Source organism: Monopterus albus, unplaced genomic scaffold (genome assembly GCF_001952655.1).
Source record: "Monopterus albus unplaced genomic scaffold, M_albus_1.0 scaffold60.1, whole genome shotgun sequence".
In the NCBI taxonomy this organism is placed as follows: Eukaryota; Metazoa; Chordata; class Actinopteri; order Synbranchiformes; family Synbranchidae; genus Monopterus; species Monopterus albus.
In genome coordinates this window covers 2677825-2688703 of record NW_018127940.1, presented here as the reverse complement: position 1 = coordinate 2688703, position 10879 = coordinate 2677825, and the positions used below count along the sequence as shown (strand labels likewise).

The 10879-nt window shown below is 43.8% G+C and overlaps 1 protein-coding gene across 1 annotated transcript in view; it reads right to left on the bottom strand.

Moving 5' to 3' along the window:
* Positions 1 to 10879, bottom strand: part of zmiz1a (zinc finger, MIZ-type containing 1a) — a 96363-nt gene that overhangs the window by 58983 nt on the left and 26501 nt on the right. The window contains 1 exon segment of the mRNA XM_020603257.1: positions 322 to 398. The gene's annotated coding sequence lies outside the window, so the exon portion shown is untranslated.

Genomic DNA, 10879 nt, shown 5'->3' with positions numbered 1-10879 from the left:
CTGGCCTGGGAACGCCTCTGCATTCCCCCGGAGGAGCTGGAGGAAGTGTCTGGAGAGAGGGAAGTCTGGGCATCTTTGCTTAGACTGCTGCCCCCGCGACCCGGTCCCGGATAAGAGGAGGAAAATGGATGGATAGATCACCAGTGCATTCTGTTCTAGGACAAATCTCCTTTGTGTTTTAGGCCTGGTACGACACACACACACACATCCAAAATACAACCATTTTGTTTGCAAAACCATGCTGAAGCACATCTGTGTCACCGTAGGAGCTGCTGCTTAACTGTTCATATGAAGACGTAGGTGATAAATCAGGATCCTTACCAGCGCAGATGAGGACGTTCCTGTGTTTCCTATGAGGCAAAATCCGTTTCTTAATCCTCATCAATCACAGAGCAAGTCTAAAATGAAACAAAACAGAATGCAATGTACATCAGGGAGTGTGACAAAACACAATCTGCTTTTTAGTGATAGGGAAATAAGACTTAGGTGGCGTCATTTATCGAGATGTAATGAAGCACCCTGTCATGCTTCTGACAAATTGGAAGCACATACTGACAGAGCTGGAGAGAGCGTGCATCTCTAATCCCTGCCAAATATGAGACATTAAAATGCTCAAGTGACAAATACAAGTTGATTTCACATTTTCATTGGGAGTATTTTGTGCCCATCTAGTTTCAGAAGCAGCTGTCTTTGAACTCTCTAGGATCTAATCACGGGAAACTATTTTTTCACTGCTTCTGCCTCTTCTGTGCAGATCTCCTAATGGGATGACCACTCGGTGACATTTAATGCACTAGCCTACTTTACAGCACTGCATCTTTCACTGTGTTTGAAACTCCCACATCATGTCATTAAAATTCTGCTAGACTGCTTCCCTAAACCATCTGGCTTACTTTTTTTTATTTTTTCCACGTGTTCTTGTACAGTAGGCTGCAAGAAAAGACTTGAGCTATCTTAACAGGCTACAGATTGCCCCACATTTAATTACTGTTAACACCAGTGCTAGCAAGCTAAATACGCCTCCATGATTTATTCATTTTCCCCCATATCTGAGTCAAATTAAATTAGTCATATGGGTTTAATTAACTAAGTATGATCTGATATTGTAATTTCACACTTGGATATGGGACACAGAGAAGGGTACTTGAGCACAAAGAAACCACGGTAAACCAGCGCTCATTAGAGGCTCTTACATAGTCATCTCGGCGTTACCAGGAGCAATGTTACTGTAGCTGAACGAGTGCACCTAATCAAGGTTTACACAGCGGGAGGTTACCTTTATTCCTGAAGAACCAGGATCACTCTGCGCTGCATTCACACCATTACTCACTGTTCCTATTAGTCATCAAACCGTAGCTAATACAAGTAACCACCCTCATATTTTCTGGGACCTGTGCTCTGCTTATTATTGTTAATGAAGACCACAGAACTGCAATTAGGGAAAATAATAGTTTATTTCACCAGTTTAAAGTGTCGATTCAGCAGTAATATTGATTAACTGAACCTTTAAGAATTGAGCATCTATGTTTAAAAAAAAAAAAAACTTATGCCAACATGCTTGAGAAAAATATGGCAATCAGTGTATTCCCAGTACAATAGCTTATATTCAAACCATTGTGTGTGCTTGTGTTCGCCCTTTTTCTGTGAATCACCTGCTAATTTCTATGCTTGTGTGTACAGTATTTAGTTGACTGAGCAGATCTCAAGCACACTATCTAATGCTGGTGTTACTTCCCACTCATTCAAAGGCTCCATCATGGTGCTAAATGAACTGCAGTGAGTGATATAAAAAGCATGCAGTAATTTACTGATCCCCGGTAATGAAACATGAGGCCAATGCAGCATGTTTTCTCACTTCCACCAAGAGGAAATATGGCTGCCGAGAGCTATGACGACTTACAAAATACTGTCACGCCGCCTCACGACACAGGCAGAATTATCAGAGAAAAAACAAATGGAGGCATTGATTCACTAGTTGTTTATTTACAGCCCTCTCCAGAGGAGAAATAAATTCCCCTGTTGAGGCTTTGTTTCCCCATCACACGACACGACGGGATGCATGAGAAGAGGGGTGAGCGGGCCACACACACACAGAGACAAAAACACACGTACAAATGTAAGCACGCATGCACAAAACACACACGAGCGAACATCTTACATCTGGATTAATCTCTGATGGGCGTCATCACAGATGCCATTAAACATAGCAGAAGGCGAGAATCATGCAGGAAAGAGGCTGCCATCTGAATAATTTATTCGGAGGCTCATCTTGTCTCACACCAGGGGGATTTCTGCTTTCAATTTACAGTGTTTTCCTCCCCATATTCAAATCAGGGAGCGGATTTGTTGTGATTGGCACATGGAAGGTCAACGCCAGCGAGTTCACGTCAGTGCTGTCCTCAGTGGGTTGGTATGGTGGTCTATTAGCACACTATAATAGTGTGTGTGTGTGTGTGTGTGTGTGTGTGTGTGTACGTACACATGTGTGTGGTAGTCTTTGTTTACCTCAGTGTGTGCTGGATGACACTGGAGAATAGGTCTGTGGAGCACAGACAGCCGTGTGTGTCTGAGCTTATTAGGCTTTTTTCCAAGGACACAGGAGGCTCTAGACGTTACACTGGCTGGGGAAAAAACACTATTGCTAATCATACCAGGAAGATGTTAGGAGTGTAGACACAGCGAGGGGCAGGGGAGGAAGACATAAAAGGACAAAAGAGAGAAGGGAGGATGAGAGAGGAAGAGAAAGTGGAGGAGTCAAGGATGAGGAGAGGAGGCAAAGAGGAGTTAGAGAAAGGAGGGAGAGCGCAGGATGAAGTCACATCCCTCACGCATGTCCTCACTGTGTGTGTCACACTGGGACCAAGAAGAGGACGGAGAACGGTTCACTAAGGAGCAGGTCATCTGTGACAGGATGAGCCGCCATTAACCAAAGGCACACAGAGCAACCGACAAGCAGGAGGAAATAAAAAAATAAAAAAAAACAAACAAAAAAAAAACGCTGGGAGTGACAAACTGTGTTCTTTTTTAAATTACCAGTGTTTGAGGCAGCACAAAGAATCTGTTTTGTTGTTTTGTGCTGTTGTATAATTTCTTAGGGAACAGATGAGCCTATTTCACTTTATGCTCGATGTAGATGGCATACATGCAACAGAGAAGAAAAAAAAAACATATGTGTTTGTCTAAAGAAGCTCGCTCTGTTACAGAGAAGCTTCTCATTCTCTAAAATGTAATGCAAACATTGACAAAATGGATTACGCGTTTGCTCTGGGGAAGCTGTGCCTACCAAGCCACATGCCCTTGTCATTTCCAGTCATAAATTGCTATGTGCTAGCTGGCCCTGATGACAGGACTTGGCTGTTTCTGCTGTTACCGGCATGAATGGCCCCGTAGTAGCCGGGCACAGTGCAGCGGTTCAACAAGGCCTCTTTAACCAGCTGAATGACAGGCAAGCAGACGGGCGGTGAGCCAACCACAGACATTCAGCTCCGGCTGCTGTAATGGTGCCAATACAGCCAGACCAGAGAGACCACGTGGTGAGGGCAAAAAGAGCGGGAGAAGAAGAGGTGAAATCAATGGGCACATCCACAGACCACCAAGCTGTGTCCTTTCTTCATTCCATGTACTGTGTCTTCGTACATCTTCATTGTTTTGCCATTGCCTAGCAATCCTCTTATGTTTATTCTTTAAGCAGTTTTGTTGTCTTTCTGCCGCTGTGTGGAGTCATGTGGCCGCGTTGCCTTGTTAGACTTTAAATGTCAATGTCTACAGCCTCGAGCATTGCGTCAGTGGCCCTTTGCACCCTCCACCTCGCGGAAATCTCTGTGCAAACCGAGGGGAAACTCGGCACCGGTATGACACAGCACGGAGGAATGCACCAGCGGATGTGGCTCTCTCTCCCTGTCTCTCCCTCTTAGACTCAGTCAACCCCCGGTCTCCTCCTCCCCCTCCGGCTGTGGTAAGGTCCATAGGCACCCAGTAATTATCAGGGTTATTTTCTCCAGAGGGACAAAACCCTGTTTATGAGCATGAACGTGCATTTCAGGTCTGGATGTCAACACACAGGATGCTGACTCTGTAGACAACCCCAGAGAAAATCTTCAACGATACTAATGTTGCTCTACTTTCGCTCCCATTAAAAAAATAAAAAGAAAGAACACTTGCCATTTTCAGCAGCTGTGTCATGACCACAAGTGAGACAGCAATAATGATTTTTTTGCGTGAGCTTCGACCTCAGCTCTTGCCAAAACCCAGGAGTTATTTCTGGAAAACCACCAGCAAAACAAAGGGTATCCAGCAGCAAAGAATAAAATTTATACTTGAACCCAAAAAACAGCAAAGTTGAATATGAATGTCTTTGATTTAAATCAGTGTGATTTATTTATTGCAGACATGAGGGCAAGGAGTGCATGTTTTATGTTAGTTCTGTTAAAAAAGACAATTTTCTACTATTACTGGCTTGGTTCAGTCCCTTCCCAGAGCCAGACACCCTGGAGGATTGTGACCTGAGCTACAGTTCACATTTTGGCAACGGCTACAGAGGAAGTGAAGTTTGTGTAAGGCCAGTGATTAACAAGCCTTGTTAAAACACTAACCATTCCAACAAGCTAGGTATTATGCCAGTTAATTAGAGCCAAATAGGAGACAAATTTGCTTTGTGAAAGGTATTAAGAGAGTAGGCTTGTTCTTGTGCTACAGTAGGCTCATCAGCACACAAGAGCCTGGAGCAACCTGAATTGCAAGCTCCAAAGTAAATTTGCATGGAACAAACTGATAGCAGGGTCAGTCGTGCACACACCAAAATCGGCTGCTCCCTTCACAAAAGCTGCTTCCTCTCCATTTCATCGTGCAGGACGGGCTTTGTTAGCGTGCGGAAACGCCTCCAGAGGGAATGAAAATACTGGCAAGTCCGGATCCTGCAGCTGCAGGATCACACACAGACACACGCAACCACACAGATGTATGCCAAGTGGCCATGTAGGTTGAGGGCTCCAGTTACATATAGAGATAACTGTGTTAACTTACGGAACAGAAACACAGGTGTGTGGTTTCAGGACTGTCAGCACAACGGAGGAGCCAGAGGAAGGTAACACTGACAGTACAGAGCCTAAAGTTGGACAAATGTTGTCACAACTGCCACAAAATTATAGGTAACGTCGCTGTGAAAGCTCATGCCGCTGCTAAAAACAGGGGTTTTCCAGCCTGGGAATAACGTCGGGAGAATTAAGTGACCCTGCTTCCTAGATTCATTAAATCAGGGCAGTATCATTGTCTTGTTGAGAGATCCCACAAAACAGTCCAAGAAAGGTCATGAAAAGTTTAGATATCTGAGGAACTTAAAATCAGAAGGGACGCCTAAACCGTCCCCTATCCACTTTCTATATCCATTTATCAGGCCGGGGTTGTATGCACTGACAGCTTCACCCAGTTTAGAGGCTGCCTCTAAGCCACGTGAAAACCAGAGGAGCCTGAGAAAGCACGCTGTCTTGTGGGTGCAAACCCCTCAACCTTCTCCATAATCACTGAGCCGCTGTATCCCAGCACCTCCTCTAACACTCTTACATTTTTTCCCCTTTCCATTACCTCACTCCATGGCCATCTAGGTTGGCAAAAAACACATTTGTAATCAGATGACAGCACTCCAGCAACAGATGATTGCAATCAGTCAATGGCTAGCACTTAAGGCAAAAAACACACCATATTAGTAAGAAACAGAAAACCCTTGATTTAAAGAAATATGTGATGTTTTCAAGAAATCGGCCCATTGTTCACTAATGAAAGTGCTAAAATCATCTGTGTGCTACATGCTAATCCTTTCTCTTCAGGGTGTTAAATGATAGCAGCTTGTTATAACTAATAATATACAAAATAAGAGGTCAAACCTTTTAGTAACAGTCAGTGGAATTTGTTATTCTGTCCTGCAACCTCACAAAACTACAAAGCATTAAATATCTAGAATATACACTGGCTAGAATTTTCTGAACTACTTCAAGTGAGCAACTACTGCACTCAGTGATTTTCAGCTCCGTCTCTGTGTGCCACCCACATCCACATTCAGTTGACCCAGGAAATTTAAAACAGTATGCTATTTTTGTAGAATATTTCTTGTAAATTGTACCTCCTACACAAAACTGACAGACTCAGCCGCCTACCACCACATCTCTTCATTACAGCTGCTGCAAGTTTTCTGAGTTAATACTAATCGCCTACTACATTGTGTGGATACTAAAAGTATATTCTTGTAGAAAAACCTGGAAGAGCCAGCCATTAACTAATACAAGACAGCATAACATTGTACTCGCCACCTCCACAGCTTTACAACAGACTCCAGCAAGTCCAAGGAAACACAAGCCTCAAACTGGCTCAGTAGCACCAACCTGTTAGTGCTGCATTTTGGACCTTTTTCAGTATATGATATCTCATTTTGTTTGGAATTTAGAGTGCATTTGTGCAACAGTTCTCAAACTGAACAAGACAAAGTGCTTCAAAAAGCCTCTGATTCACCCAGGCACACATTCAGCGATGGTGGTGGAGCTGCAATAAAAGGTACTGGCCTCCTCATCCGGAGCAATTCGAGGCTCAGTCTCTGACATTTGGACATGACAGAATATGGACACAGGTCAGCTTTGTGCCAATACTGACCTTGTTAAGAGGGTCGGGCATCAGCCAGACACCAATCCACATCTGGGCATACAGAGTTTACAATCTCAGCACTTAACACATAAGCTGCTGCGTAACTTAAAAGATTTCCCAAAACAAAGTTCCTTTAACATCAGAAAGGTCACCTCTTGACTAAACAACTGCCTAAAATACTGTACTACAAAGGAGACACCAGGGGAAAGCAGATTCAAGATGTACTGACAGAGCAGACGAGCTTTCACGACAGCTGCTCGAGTTTCTCTCGCCGTCACCCTCTATCACACACACACACACCCATGCAAACACTCCACACTCCACTCCCTCTCTCCTTTTTAGCCAGTGACAGTAGGCACCCAGTGATGACATGAAGAGTGTCTCTGGCAGCCACTAAGGCAGCACTAAACAGACAGAAATATCTGCTCTGACAGACGGACAGGCCGTCCGTCACCCACTACGACATGCATGCAGCTGTCACCAAGCTTACCGCTCCTCTTCTTCCTCCTCTGGTTGGATTTTCCTTTATGCAATTCTCTCTCTCTCCACTCCAAGCAACATGCCCTTCTTCTGTTTTTGCTTTCTTATAGTTCTCATACACTATATTAGAAAGCTAAACTTACATTTTGGACACCATGCTTGGCTTCCTTTGGCTCGTGGCCAGAGAGGAAACAATAAAGAGAGGAGGGGAGAGAGGAGGTTCAGCTTTCATGAGCCCAACTGTTGAGCACACAGTCATCTTCCACTTGGCCTGCACAGGTCTGGCTCTTTGCTCCTTTCATTTGCTCATTCTTTTGTTATTCTCTTTCACATCCACACAAGAATCTCTTCTCCCTTTCTGTCTATTTAGCTCTCTCAGCTACAGCCGTTCCCAATTAGGAGGGTCAGGGAGCGGCGCGGAGAGTATCTCAGGGTCTGGTGTCTGAAACTGGAAGGACCTAAAGACCAGCAGCAACAAAAAAAAAACAACAACAACAACAAAACACCGCTATAACATGCTGTGCCAAAAACTGGGCTGTTGTTGTCTGCGTGTTTGCATTCATGTTGCATAAATTTGCCCCACGTCAACAGGTTGTCAGTGACCGCTGGCCTCCTTATATCAACAGACATAAATATGACAGAGCTGCTAATGTTGTGACTGGCACGGAGCTGGGAGCTCTTTGCAGTTCAATTTAAAGACACTGGCATTTAAACAGGGGATAATCACGGATACACTCGTGCACAAGCAGACACACCCACACGTGACATCTTCGCCCCATGTAGAGAGCTCCTTTATTTGCTTTGTTTCAGTGGGGCCCTCTGAATGGGAGAGAAGCTGGGGGCTGCTGTTTACAAGACACATCTGCAGGTGTTGCATTTCAAACTGAGAAACTCAAGCTGTGACAAAGAACAAATACACTAACACAGGCGCCCAGATAGAGGAACATACAGACAGATTGTCTCTGCCTCCTCCTCCTCCTCCTCTCTCACATACACACACTGCAGGTGCAGCCCTGCTCAGCGCTTCCCTCCACGACATTGAGCCTGAAAACACTGGCACATCTGAGCAAAGTGGAATTGAAAATCTCTTAACATCTGTATCTCATTCTATAGAAATACTGATTTTAATGTGAGACAACGCAAAATATATGACAAGACAAAGGCGCAGCATATTGAGCACAGACCTGCCAAATCGAGAGAAAGAATGTGCTTATCGATGGGGCTCTTGCAATGTGGCTGACGCTTCCCAGTCGGCATTACACACTCTGAGTCTGACAGAGCCATAAATACCCCAACTAATGTGGCTTAGGGTCATGTAGGTTTTAGATAACCTCTCTGTGGCTGGTACACTTCAAAAAAACTACTTTACTTTTTAGCCACACAACCCCTGGGACACAGCACCCCCTTAGAAAAAATCTGCAAACACCCCCCCCCCCCCCCCCTTTTAATTTTAAGCCTTTCAGAGCGGTGTCTCTATTAGAATCAAATCTGTTTGTTAAAGCCGAGAGTCAAGTAGTTTGAAGGATCTGAGTAGCATGTCTGCAAATTCACTAGAAGAAAGCGCAATCAGCTAAGCTTCAGATGGCATCCGACAAATTTGATCTCCTTTCTTCAAGCATCTCTATTGTAATGTTCTCACACTGGCGTCCATGCTACATCGCACATTTCTGATAATCTATGCAAATAGGCCACAGATGGACAAGTACGTATCTAAGTGAGAAACATATGTGTCGCACTTATAAAAATAATAATTTTTACATCTCTTTTTTTATTTATATACTTTTTGTCCCTATCCTATTTCTGTCACCCTTCACTCGTTCATTAAGAGTCGCATGTGCCTGTGATGGCGGCATCTTGCCATTACATTTGTAAACGTATTCGAATGAGGACACTGTGTTTCTTTTGTTTACTGCATTGAATGGTGACAGAAACAAGGTTGGAGTATTCATGAACGCCATTTCTCACTCTCACACTACAACAAACAGCCCTTCTCTCTCTCTCTCTCTCTCTCTGTCTCCCCTCTTCTCTGTCTCTCTGCATTAGAGGAACGTCCCAGGCATTATGAGAAGTCATTAATGAGTGTGTGGAGTGGCGTGTTGTGATGCGCAGCATATTACAGTCATTCATCAGAGCCGGGAGACACTTGACAGGCGGACAGCCAACAGGTTGTGTAATCATATAACACAGCCATGTCAGGCCCACCATGGCTCCGTGTCCCATACGGGCCTCTAAAGTCATTTTCCTCTGGGTAATTGACAACGCCAAACAGAGACCTGGTGATGGATAACGTCGTGAACCGACCAGGGCACAAAGATGGTGGCCAACCAGAGCGATGCCATTTCAGATTACATCAACATTTAAAATAAAATTCAGGTTTAATAAAACCTGGATCTTATTTATCCCCACAGTTTTTACCCAGACACTTCTATTGATTATAACTTTGCACCTAAATACCTAATCACCTAAATAAATGATCTGGGAACATATTGGTAAAACCAAGTCAGACAGGGCAAAAAACAACAGTGGTCACATGATTACACACACACTGTAAACAAAGCTCAAATCAGCGCCTTAAACACTGTAATCACAGTTAAAGCTGAATCAGGAATTACATCTGTAAGTCGTCTTGACCGTTTGTGACAGACGGCTGTGGTGGTAGTTTAGCATATCCCTTTTGTTTTCTCTTCCAAATAAGTTTGACTGGTCTGGGGGCCTGTTTCCTTGTTCCCAAAGCTCCACAGTACCCAAGTTTTATGACAACAACATTTCACAAACAAACAAAAATTTAAAAAAAAATTCTGTTAGCACACTAAATTCAAGTGTATTTACTTATGTTTAATGACTCACAACTGTGCAAAGGGGGAAAAAAAAAATCTATTAAACACAACCATTATGAGATATTAATCTCTGCATTAATTATATCCCAACATGACAAAGTAAATGTGTTACCCTGGTAATTAAAAGTGTACCAGAAACACCATCTGACGCTGAGGAATGTGTTGCTAATACTCCAACTCCTCTCCACAAAACAATTCTCAGCTGCATTAGAGGAGCAGAGGTGGCCCTGAGGCAGTGTTAGACATTGTTAAGGATAGCAAGTATCCTCACGCAACCTGTTCTGCTCTGTCACTAAGCTGAGAAAGAGAAGACAATGTTCACTCTCATCCTCCCACTCTCACCTCTGCTTGTTTGTGAGATGCCTCTTGCAGCACACAATACAAAAAAAAAAGGCCAGCTTGTTGTGCGTGTGAAATAATGGTCCGTAAGACGATAACCGCAATGAAGATCACCAGCAAGGATAAAAATACACAGTCCTGTCTTTTAAATATCATCATCACGGTGTACAGTACAAAGCTGCAGTGCACCGAGGTGAAACTAGAGAATGAGAGTCTTGATTAGACTCATGTTCTCTCTCATTCTATCCGCAACATACAGGAAGAGGAACACACAAGTTCTTACTGTATGTTCGCTGCCCTTCTCTGCGTCACATGAAGTTCATGGACACATTTATCTCAGAAAATCTTTACTTTGGAGAAAGAAAAAGGAAGAGGGTGCAGGACACAAATTAGAGGGAAATAAATACATGGGATGCTAACTTCCATGATGTGAGCTAATCCCTAGGATTCTTTTCTTGATCTAGGATTGCCATGTGGCAGTGAGGCACAGAAAAAAAACCTAGCCCAACCGTACAGTCAGACTGTGTCCACACCATCTGCTAACCTGAAACTGTTCTTTACATTTACAATGTGCGTCCACGCTAGGATTTTCG